The sequence below is a fragment of the Cebus imitator genome, unplaced genomic scaffold, assembly GCF_001604975.1.
Source record: "Cebus imitator isolate Cc_AM_T3 unplaced genomic scaffold, Cebus_imitator-1.0 Scaffold19, whole genome shotgun sequence".
NCBI classification, from domain to species: Eukaryota; Metazoa; Chordata; class Mammalia; order Primates; family Cebidae; genus Cebus; species Cebus imitator.
The window spans coordinates 9,379,973-9,391,942 of NW_016107334.1; the positions used below are offsets into that span (position 1 = coordinate 9,379,973).

General features: G+C 42.7%; 1 protein-coding gene across 13 annotated transcripts in view; it reads left to right on the forward strand.

Moving 5' to 3' along the window:
* The first annotated feature begins 1,681 nt into the window (after positions 1-1,681).
* MEF2A (myocyte enhancer factor 2A) overlaps positions 1,682-11,970 on the forward strand; it is a 138,837-nt gene continuing 128,548 nt past the window's right edge. For 6 of the 13 annotated variants that reach the window (XM_017518635.2, XM_037735042.1, XM_037735024.1 and 3 more), the window contains exon 1: positions 1,682-2,076. The gene's annotated coding sequence lies outside the window, so the exon portion shown is untranslated. Of the gene's footprint in view, positions 2,077-2,448; positions 2,720-11,970 lie in introns of those variants that run through there. The other 7 variants (XM_017518593.2, XM_017518643.2, XM_017518628.2 and 4 more) reach the window with 5 other exon arrangements.

Below are 11,970 nucleotides of genomic sequence, written 5' to 3' on the forward strand. Positions count from 1 at the left end.
GAGCAATGAGGGTGAAAACATCTTTCGGAACAGTGTGTTCCCATTGCCTCTTCTCCTTCCAGGGTGAGAGCAGGTGGCAAGGAGGGGGCCCCTGAACACTGTGCACCCCCTCCAGACCCTAAGCTTTAAAGAATAAGCATCAGCTTCAGCATTATTCTTCACATCCAGAGCAGAAGAGCCCGTTCTCCTGGAGCAGAAGAGCCAAATCCAGCTGGCTCTGCAGCTTCTGGCAGGTTAAAAAGCATGCGTTTCCACATGACTTGCTGATTTACACCACATTTTGACATGTTTTAAAAACCTCCCTGCAGTCCCTTTTGCTGGCTCCCCCGAACACTGATGTTGTGGAGCTCTCAGCAGAGCTCCAGGTTTATTTTCCGGCGTCTGCTGTCTATGTGCAGCCTTTGTTTTGGGCTCTCCCCAGCGCATTGCCCCGTTGTCCTTGAGGGAGGAAGCCAGCCAGCCTCTGGCTTCCTTTGTAACTTCCCAGTTCCTCTGCTCACGGCCTCTGCTCATCTGCTCACCCACCCCAACCACTTTGTTTTAAGTGCTGTGGGATTGAATTTCTCATCTTCAAATGCAAACAACCATTTGGCTTCGTGTCCATTACACAGGCACCTCTGGGGGCACATGCAGGCACTGTGGTCCCGAAAAACTCTTCGAAGGTGAGTGGCTTTCAGGATGAGAGGACCAACAATGGCTCATCTTCTAAAGACCTCTCTCAACAAAATCAATGGCCCCAGAAAACACAACAGCTGTCCCCAGCCTGTCCCCTTTGCACTTCTCTCAGAAAAGGCAGCGGGCAGAGTGGTCACTAGTTCATGTCCTCAGGGTCCTCCTCTGAAGCTGTGACCCTGACAGGTCACTTTAGCGCTCAGCTTCCCTTTCCTCATCTGTAAAATGGGAATAGAAACTCAATCTGTTTCACGGGGCTGTTGTAAGGATTACATAAGCGGTCATATGCAAAGCATCCATCACACAGTTTACCACCCCAGGCATCCTGGTACTATTACTGTCACGATAGGAGGTTGCTACTGTCCTGGGACGTGGGGAGCTCGGGTGGCCAGTGTGAAAGGGACTCCTCGCCCTTGAGACCCCTTCAAGTCCCATTCTCTCCGGTCCCCTTGTGTCTGCTCCTGAGGGTGACCTGCCCGTGTCCCGGCGCGAGCACAGGTGCCGCCCTGACCAGAACGCGGGCGTGGCAAGCCCACATCTGGGGAGGCCGAGGGCGCCCCGAGCGAGGGAGGAGGCTGGACGGGCGTCCCGAAGGATGCGCCTGGCCCGGGCCTCCAGGCGGCCGCCGGCCTCGCGCCCCGGACCCGCCCCCGGGAGCCCCGCCCCGCCCCGCCACGCCCCGCCGCCTGGGTTGGCCGCCCCGCTGGCCACGCGCGGCGATTTGCCACGCGCCGCGTCACCCGGCCGCTCCCGGCTTGGGCTCCCGCGGGCGGGTCAGGGAGGCGGCGGCGGCGGCTGAGCCGGGGAGCGGGGGCGGCAGGGCGCGACGCCGCCGGGCCGCCCCACCCTGGGAGGCGCCCGGGCCCTCATCAAGTGACCGGTATCCCTTCCAGGAGAACACGGTCCTTCAGAGGGAAGCGAGCTCCAGCCCGCGGCCGCGGCGCCAAGCCGCCGTCATCTCCTTCCTGTGCCGGGTGATCGTCTCCGCACCCACCCGGAAAAACATAGTCCGCCCCCACGTCCTTGTGGAATAGCGCCCGCTTCCAAGCACTGTGAGTCTCTTTGCCCTGTCCTTGCCTTTCCCATTCCAAGCACTCTAGAACCCACCGAGAGGATAATTCCGCCCTGAAAAGAAACCGATCCGGAGAAGCGAGGAAGGGAGGGAAAGGCAGGGCTGGCGGAGGGACACCGAGGCGCCGGGCGAAGTGCGCACGCGCAGCGCAGCGCAGAACGAGTTCCGGTCTGGCCGGGGCCTGTCTCCTAAAAATAGCCCGGGTGTGGGGATTCGTGCGCGGATGTCCCGGCGAGTCCCGGGCTGAAGGAGGCGGCTCCGGGCGGCGCGGAGCGCTAGTGGCGGGCCCGCGCTGCGGCGTGTGAGCGCCAGCCAGCTGCGCCGGAGACACGGTGAGGGCCGCGGGCGGCGGGGCTCAGTCCGCGGCGCGGGCAGTGCTGCATGGGGGCGGTGTCTCGCTTAAGGGGGCGAGTAGGGGTTGGGTGTGGGTGCTGGGGCGGGGGACAGCACGGCTGAGAGGGTCGCCCGCGGGGCTCCGGGGACCCCTGGACGAGGCCATGTCCGGCTGGGAGGGGGCCAGGGTCGCGGGCACGCGTCAGCTGGGCGGGCAGGGGGCTGGGAGGCGGCGAGGGGTGGTCGGGTCGGGGTCTGAGCTTTGGAGCGAGGTGCCTGGGGAGGTGGGGGCGGGGTGCCCCGAGGGCGGGCCGGGGGGCTGCTGGGGCTCGACTGGGCGGGCCGAGGGGAGCTCCGCCGCGCGGGCTGGTGGCGAGCAGCCTCCCCGGGCGCGCACCGCTTGGGTCCAGGAGGCGGTGACGGACGTCGCCTCCTTGAAAGTTGAAGGAGTTCTCTGGGGACGCAGGAGCTTCTCCGAGGCGGTGCACCCCGAGGGCCCTTTCCCTCCCCGTCCCTTCCGAGCCCTGGGTTCTACCCGAAGGGATTAGCCCCAAGTGCGGGGCCTTCTGCCCCGTTGGACTTGAAGAAGTTCCCCCACTTCTGCCTTGGGAGAAGACTTGTCTAACGGGGCGGAACGTTTAGGTACGAATTCTGTGAGTGTGTGTGTAGATGTCAGTGGCGGGGTCAGTGCTTGGCGCGGACACCTGCGGTTGCGGACCCCCGACCGTGCGGGGAGACAAGGCGGGGACGGAGGGGCTGCACCGGGAACCGCTGGCTGCCCCTTGCCATCCGGGTAGATGCCAGCACACAGGGAAGATTTTTTGTCTTAGAAACCTTGGTTTTTGGCTCGATTTCGTGCCTGTGAGCAGTGAGGATTAAAGTGAGATAGTGCAAACAAGTTTGGATAAGGTGAGCAATCCTGAATTAAAAACAGTTTTTCTTTAAAAGTGTAGGTATAGAATTGTTGCTCACATCCGAAATAGATTCCCGAGCTGTGAAGTGAGCCTCCTGTTACGGTCCAGCAGGGAACCGTGTGTAGCTTGAACGTAACAGTGTTAACCTGCATTTTAGTTTACAGTGAGATTGGGATTCCAATAAATGTCGTATTAGAAAGGCCTGCTGTGATGTGTGAACAATGGCATATGTATTTTTAAACAAATATTGTCTAACTTCTTTTCGGGTTTTTAGCACAGTATGTTTTTCTTGTGTCTTGGATCATCTGTTACTATATGAAGAGGAGGTTCTCTCAAGCTGTAATTAGGTGTACATTACCCAAGAGTACTTTCCCTTTAAGAATCCAGCTGTGTTGTTTTGGCAACTGCTAAGTACTCTAGTTGTCAGTTTTAAAATCTGTGTTACCTTGGCAGTACTTGAACAGTCTGTGGAAAAGGTAAACAAAATAGTTCTTTTTTAAACATACAAAAGACATTTCTTTTAACATGAATTTAGGAAGTGAGGGTACAAGTAAGTGTATTTTGCCATTATGGCTTTTGTATGTACATTTTTGTTTTTGTGTATTTTTGGAGAGCTGACTCTCTATTCTTATTTATTTTTCGGTAAATTACAGCTTTAGTTTTAGGAAAAGAGTGAAAAGTTTTCACTAAAGCAGATGCCGATTTAGATTATGTTAAATGTCATAAACACATCTGTATGTCATATAAAGCATTAAGATCAGTATTTGTTGTATATGGTGATTCCCTAATTGACAATAGAATCACCTTTAATTGTCAGTGAACGTTGTTGCAAGAAGTTGTGGTAATGGTGTTATAATCAAAAGTATTGTGTAAAGCTAAAACTGGTGATTTGAATATTTGTGGACTCTAGAGTAACAATTTTGTTGAAGAGTGTGCTTCCAGTGGATACTTAGTGAAAACAGTGACCGTGAAGTAATGGTGACCTCTCTAAATATAGTTATTTGCTTACCTTTTTCCTTTAATTTACACTGTGGTTATATGTGAAATTATGGCTTTATTTCATATTAGAACAAAAGTGTTAAGATTATACTTAACTCTTTACTTGCCTTCAAAAGTTTTTTAAACAAATTATGAGTGGTGTTCAGTGGAAGGAAAATAGCTTACTGAAGCTCAGAAATAATTGTAATGTCACCGTGTTGAATTATGGTTTCAGAACAATCTGTATTTTTGTTTTCATATGGATATGTGTGACAAAGATTGTTTTTTCTGTAAATGCAGTTGGAAATAATTTCTTAAAAATGTTGAGTTGTTTCAAATGGTGTTGTTATGTTTTTCAAACCTATTTCATTACCATTTGCCTTTTCCATCTAGAATGCATTGTGGGTTGATATTAAACTTATTAATATTCCAGCAATAGCAATGACATCCATTAATTGGCTACCATAGAGAGGAATATTGAACTAATATTCTGAGGGTGGCTAATTATGGAAATGTTTATTAGAATATGATTTTGGAGTCCAGTTAAATCTTTTCACTAAGGCCGGGCGCGGTGGCTCAAGCCTGTAATCCCAGCAATTTGGGAGGCCGAGGCGGGTGGATCACGAGGTCAAGAGATCGAAACCATCCTGGTCAACATGGTGAAACCCCGTCTCTACTAAAAATACAAAAAATTAGCTGGGCATGGTGGCACGTGCCTGTAATCCCAGCGACTCAGGAGGCTGAGGCAGGAGAATTGCCTGAACCCAGGAGGCGGAGGTTGCGGTGAGCCGAGATCGCGCCATTGCACTCCAGCCTGGGTAACAAGAGCAAAACTCCATCTCAAAAAAAAAAAAAAAAAAAAAAAAAAAATCTTTTCACTAGATTTGTATTCTGATTTAGGAGGAAGAAGCCATGAACAAATTTGTTACTGAAAAGTAGCATGCTTGTCAGTTTTGGAAAACCGTGTTTTTTCCTCCCTTTGGTGCTTTCAGTCTGGCAAGAAGAATGTAATGTAATGCACCATGATCATGGGACTGGATTTGGGGGCATTTCTGATTTCAAGTATTATTCTTGTCATCAGACTATGCCCTGGTTACTCATTGTACTTATGAATGTTTCAAAGTCTAGCTGAAGTTTTCTTTTATGTGATGAGGCTATGAGAACACTATTTGTGGACCGAAAATGATCACTATTTCTTTTTTCCAAATAAGAAGGACAATCTATACATTCTTAGTAAATTGAGAAGTGAGTGCCTTCTCTCCTAAGGTTTAATAAGTGTAAATATGGAAATCAGCTCAATCTTTAAGCTGGGTAATCTCATGCAAGAGAATGTTTTAACATATGCTGATTTGCAAGCCCCAGTAGAGTAAGGCTGCTTGACTCTGTAGTCATATCTTGATTCAGATCAAGCTCCATTGCTGACAAAGTTGAGATATCTCCTGTGAAATGTAAAGGATTACACTACCTGCCCCATGTTAGAATTAAATGAGATAACGAGCATAAAAGTTCTAGCACACTACCTGAAGCTTAATGTGCAAAGATGCATATTGCCTGATCTCCCTGCATTCCTTCCGGCTTTCATCTCTCCTTTCCTCTGAAGATTATATAGGTACCCTGCCCAGAACCTATACTTTCAGTGTTTGTGACCAAGGATTTCATATAATGTATTAGTAGAGAATGCTAATATATTGGTTTTGGATAAAATATCCCAGCATCTTAAATTCATTGTCAGATCATACATAAAATGCTTAATTGACTGTTTTAAAAATTAGAATTTTGATCTTCAACCATAGTTTATTTCTAATCTCCATAATCTCCCCAAATATTTTTCTAAAGATTAAAGTTAAATATAAATAGTTTCCCACTCTTCAGTGAATTCTGTCTTTCAGGGATTGTCTGTGGGAGTGGTCTCTAAGATACAATATTTAAAATTTAAAGTTAGAAGAATACTTTTGTAACTTACCTGGAATAGGTATTTTAAAATAGCTTTATTTACTAAAGAAAAGTTTTAAAATATTTTAATATTGAAGATATTTTAATATTTTAAAACAACTTTTCTTTAGAGGTTAATCTATTATTTTTTAATACTTGTATTTGGTCTGTGAATATAATGATTTTCTTTGTGTATAGTTTATCTGTGTGCCTTATAATAAACTGGACCTTGCGTCCAGTTATATATATAGGTTGGTACTTATTTAATAAGTACTACATTTTTATATGGATGTTTTATTTATACTTTAATAATTAATATTTTTATTTACTGAATTTAATTGACATTTACTGAATTTAATATTTTAATTAGTAGTTGAGATGAAATTATAAGCATACAAATTTAAAAATTAGCTCCTTTGTGAGGTGGAATTAAACATTGATGTATGAAGGCAGGTAATTCACTTCATTATTATTTTAACAAGTGATGTTGGTAAAAGCCAGAGGAACAAACATGGGCAAAAAACATATAATCAAACTCTAGTAAATACTGACTCAGGCATGTCTTTTTATGGTTGTCTTGAATTAATACTAATTTTATTTCCTTGCACAAAAATATAAACTTCAAAAACAAAATAACAAAGCAAAAAACAACAAAAAAGAAAAAACAAAGCAAAGCAAAGCAAAAGCAAAATAAAACAAAAACCTTTAATATATGGACTTAAAAAAATTCTCACCATTATTAAAGTTACATGCTTTGAGAAATGTTTTCAGTAGTGGGTGGTAAGTTTATACTGAATGAGCTAGACTTTTTTACTTGGTTACTTGTGTGACTAGTAGCATGCATGTGCAGGATGACTTGGATTCATTTTAGGTATGATTTGTGACACTTGGAACAAAGGGCTGCTTCCCATTCAACCTGGTACGAGAAATTGTAACTTCTGGGCTTAATATAAAACAAGCTGGTCTTGCATAGAGTAATACTGTATATGCTTGTTTCACCTCTCACCTTCATCTTTAGCAGTCCACCTTCTGCATAGAAATTGGAATTATATTTCTAAAATTCAGATCTATATGTCATTTCTTCTTAAACAATAAAAACAACTTTGAAGATATATGAGATCAAAGAGAGGCAATAATGTAAGGGGTAGAAGTTTGGCGTATAAAATCAGACTTCCTGGCTGGGTGGGGTGGCTCATGCCTGTATCCCAGCACTTTGGGAGGTGGAGGTGGGTGGATCACTTGAGGTCAGGAGTTTGAGACCAACCTGGACAACATGGTGAAATCCTGCCTCTACTAAAAATACAAAAATTAGCAGGGCGTAGTGGCTTACACCTGTAATCCTAGCCACTCGGGAGGCTTAAGTACGAGAACTGTTTGAACCCAGGAGGTTGCAGTGAGCCGAGATTTTGCCACTGCACTCCAGCCTGGGCAATAGAGTGAGACTCCATCTCAAAAAAAAAAATCAGACTTCCTAAGCTAAAATACTTACTCTACTTACTGTGTTCTTACTTACTTACACTTTGTGTTCTTTGGCTTAGTGTATAAAATAGTAATTATAACATTATTCTATACAGTTTTTGAGAGTATGATGTGTGTATTATAAAGTGCAGTGCCTGGTATATAACATGCATTAATTTTCTGCCTACTATCATTACTTCTACTGCTATTGCTATTAGTCATGGCTCGCTTTATAATATGATTCCATCCTCTCTTTAGAGGCTCATTTTCAGCCATCACCTTTCAGCTTCTATGCTCTAGTCAAGGCCAGCTGTTAGCGCTAATCTGAAAAGGCCATGTGTTTTCATGCGGATGACTACTACTTTTATTTCTCTAGCCCAGGCTTCTCTTGAGCTTGATAGTCACTTGGAAATCTAGTCGGAATCTCAAATGTAAATGATATGGCTAAAATATACCTATTTTCCCCCTCCCCCAGCCTTCTTCCTATCCGTAGACCCTGGTGTCTCTGCTGGCATTCCCCATATCCATAAATGGCAGTACCCAAGCCAAAAACTTAAGATATTATTCTTGATTCTTTCCATTTCTCTCAAATCCAATTCATCCTTAAGTCCTGTCATACCTTCACAGTTTATCTTGAGCAGTCCACTGCTGTTTGTCTTCACTGCCACCTCTTTATTTTAAGCCATCATTCTCGCGTGAAATACTGCAGTAATCTTCTAAGTGGGCTTCTTATTTCTCTGCTTGCTCCACACAAGTTTTTTTCTTCACATAGCAGCCCTGAGAATCATTTTAAGAGCCTACATTGGATCATATTTCTCTGCTTAGAATCTTCCGGTGACTTCCCATTCCTCTGAAAATCAAGTCTGTCCTCCATTCTGTGGCCTAAATGAGCCTGAATGATCTTTTTCCTTCTCATCATTCTTCCCCTCTTTCATTGGATGCCAGCCAGGAAGGGTTCTCACTGTTTCTTAAACCCTCTACACTCTTTCTTCTTTTAGGGCCTTGGCACTTTTTGTACCCCCTTCTTGGGATATTCTTTAAATGTCTGGCTTGGTCAGACACTTTGGAGCTTGCTTGGCCTAATCTCACCTCTTACTCAGAGGCCTAACCTGACCATCCTATTTAATATTGTACTCTTATCATTTTACTCTCTTAACCAGATTATTTCCTTCAACACAATTATTGTGATTTGTGTATACCTGGTTTATTTAGTTATTGCTTGTTTATGGTATTTGTCCATTAACTGAATATAAACTCCATGAAGGCAGAGGCCTTGTTCATCTTATTCTTAGCTGTATCCCCAGGCATTAGCATGCTGCCTGGCACTTGGAAGACAGTAAATATTTGATGCTTCTGTATCTTTGTTCATGTTTTTGTCAATGATTGTAGTGCTCTCTTTGCACATACAGTAATAGTTACTGAACTACTTATCCTTTAAGTCTTAGCTCAAATGTCATCTGTGGTATTGTTTTAATTTCCTAGACAGAAGATTTTTACTCTTGTGTACTTCTGAAGCCCTTGATACATGCACTATTTGTAGAGTAAATCCCATGTTAGGTATTTAGAATATTATAATTGATGTCACTCTCTTCTGCTAGGCTGAGTTGCTGTGTCAAGGACCAGCTGGCTCTTTTGTGTGTTCAGTATCCACCAATCAACCTATCATAGTTCATATGGTGAATTCCCAGTAAATGTTGACTTGAGTAGAAGTTGTCCTAGCCATCTGAAATAACCAACCACAGACCAGTTTTACCAACTCACACTTTACAAATCACAAAATTACTTTCCAGATTATAATCTTATTTTATGTTTTCTGTTGACATGCTGTCATTATCATTCTAAGGGCAGGAATTTGAGAGCTTTGGAGCTCAAGTGTCATTTCCTCAGATTCTATATAATAAGGACTACGTTATAAAGAGCCCTTAAGGTATGTTAAAGAATTTGAACTGGCCAGGCACGGTGGCTCACGCCTGTAATCCTGGCACTTTGGGAGGCTGAGGCAGGTGGATCACAAGATCAAGAGATCGAGACCATCCTGGCCAACATGGTGAAACTCCGTAAAAATACAAAAATTAGCTAGGTGTGCTGGCATGTGCCTGTGGTCCCAGCTTCTTGGAAAGCTGAGACAGGAGAATCGCTTGCTCTCGGGAGGCAGAGGTTGCAGTGAGCCGAGATTGTACCACTGCACTGCAGCCTGGTGACTCTGTCTCAAAAAAACAAAAACAAAAAAAGAATTTAGACTATTCTGGGGAAAATGGATGGAATGATCTTAAACCTGGGAGGAAGCTGGTTAAAAAAATAATGCTGGAGAGAGTTAAGACTGTTAGGCATGGAGGATGTTTAGGAGAGCTTTATAAAAAATTGTTTGAAAAGGATAAAGTGGCTTACATCTATGTTAGTGGGAGGAGGGTTGAGGAAATAGGTGGATATGAGAGATATCTAGGAGACAGGATTAAAGGACTCAGTGATGGAGGGCATGTTGAATGTGAAAGAAAAAAAAGGATGGTTAGAGGGCAGTGATTAGGTTATGGCTTGGGCAGTGAGGGGAATGAATGGTCTGTTTACTGAAATGAGAAGGATAGAAGGAGGAGCAGATTTGAGGGAAGATGATGAGTTTACAGTATTTGTGAGAGAGTACCCCAGAAGAATAAAAAGGTGTAGACGGAGAGTGGGATGTATGAATTTACTATTAAAAATGGGGCAATTCCTGATAATGAAAAGGTCATGGATTGAGTATTTGAAGAGAAGTGGAAGGGAAGGTATGAAATTGTCAGGGAACTGAGAGGATTTATTTCTAAAGCCTGAGGACGTGTCTGCCCTAAGGTGGGGCACCCTGTTTTAGAAGACCTCAAGGTATTTAATGTTTGGTCTTGGAAAACAGAAATGAAAAATTATAAATACTATATTATCAGTAAGATTATCTCAAGTAAATAAAACAGAATCCCCCACAAAAATAAAAACTTTTTTCCTAAACAAAGCAGGGTACTATTTAATTATTCTAGATATTTAATATGCTTCTCAATAATGGCTAAAAATCATGAAACATATCAAGCATACAAAAAAGGTAGTGAATAATGTAATGAATGCTAGCAGAAAGAATGCAGTGGACATCTCATAGTCCCGTTGTCCTTTTTCCTTTTTGGAGATAGTCATTATCTTAAAACTTGGATTTACCTTTCTCATTGATTTGTTTTTAAAATGACGATATATGTCGCTGAACAATATGTAGTGTTTTCATGTTTGAAAACTATTCAATGGTACTGAATGAACTCTTCAATACTTTCTGCCGTTTGTCTCAGCAAATATCATAATATCAATCTTCTTTTCCAAATATAATGAACTGAGTATTAACATTAGAACAAAGCAATGAGAAACTATGTCATTGATGAATTATTTTGAATTGCCGTAGGAATTGTAATTTACTTGTTTGTGTATAAATGAAACTAATAATCATGAATGTTCCTTTTTGTAAATGTTTCCATCCATAAAGACAACATCGAAAAGTTTTTATTGTGGAATAATGTTGGATTTAGAGAAAAGTTGTAAAAATAGTGTTGTGTAGAGTATTTGCAGTTCCTCTTTATTCAGCTTGCTTTAATGTTGGAGAACTATATAACCATAATGGAAATACCAACACCAGGAAAGTAACATTGGTCTGATACTATTAACTAAACTGAAAACCGTTTTTGAATTCAATCAATTTTTCTTCTAATTATGTTTATCTAAGTTTCAATCCATAATACCACATTGCATTTATTTGTTGTGTTTCTTTAGTCTCCTGAAATCTGTGATATTAACTCACTTTTTTCCTTGTCTTTGATGCCTTTTTTTTGAAGAGTACTGGTCTTTGTTTTGTAGAATGTCTTTCAATTTGGGTTTCTCTGATGTGTTCTTATGATTAACTTGGGATTTTACATTTTTGGCAGTACACCGAAGTAATGGTATCATATCAGGAGGTATGTTTACATCAGGGGCTACTGATGTCACCGTCTTATTACTGGTTATGTTATAGTCTTGTTCACTTAATTAAGGTAACATTAAGTGATCTCTCCCCTGTATTTTTTCTTTGTTAGTTGACAAATATTTTTGGGGAGATACTTTGAGATTATGCTAATTTCTGGTTTTTCTTCAAACTTTTATCCATTCACTTTAACATCTGTTGCTGGAACTTATCTGTGATACTTACTACTGTAGTATTAACCTCATGATGATTTTGTGATTTCCTTGTTCCTTTCTCATTTATTAATTTAAATTCTTCTTTAATGAAGAGGTGTCCCTTCTCCCTCATTTATTTATTCATTCATTTATAGACTCAAAGGTATTTATTTTGTAGGTTGTAATCTGTTACTGCTCAGATTGTTCTGCTTTGACATTGAGAGCTCCATCAGGTTGGTTCCTTGTCCTTTCCTCATGCCCCCGTCCTTTTAAAAGCACTTCTTCACTTTCTGGCTCATCTTGCATTTTACCTGCTCCAACATTGTAATCATCTTCTTTTCCAAAAAGCCCTGGCTCCTTGTTCTGGGGAGCATTTAGAAACGAAGATCGGGTACTAGGACTGCTGCTCATTGCTACTGGGGAGTCATTTTTTTCTAGGCCCTCTCAGCAGACAGA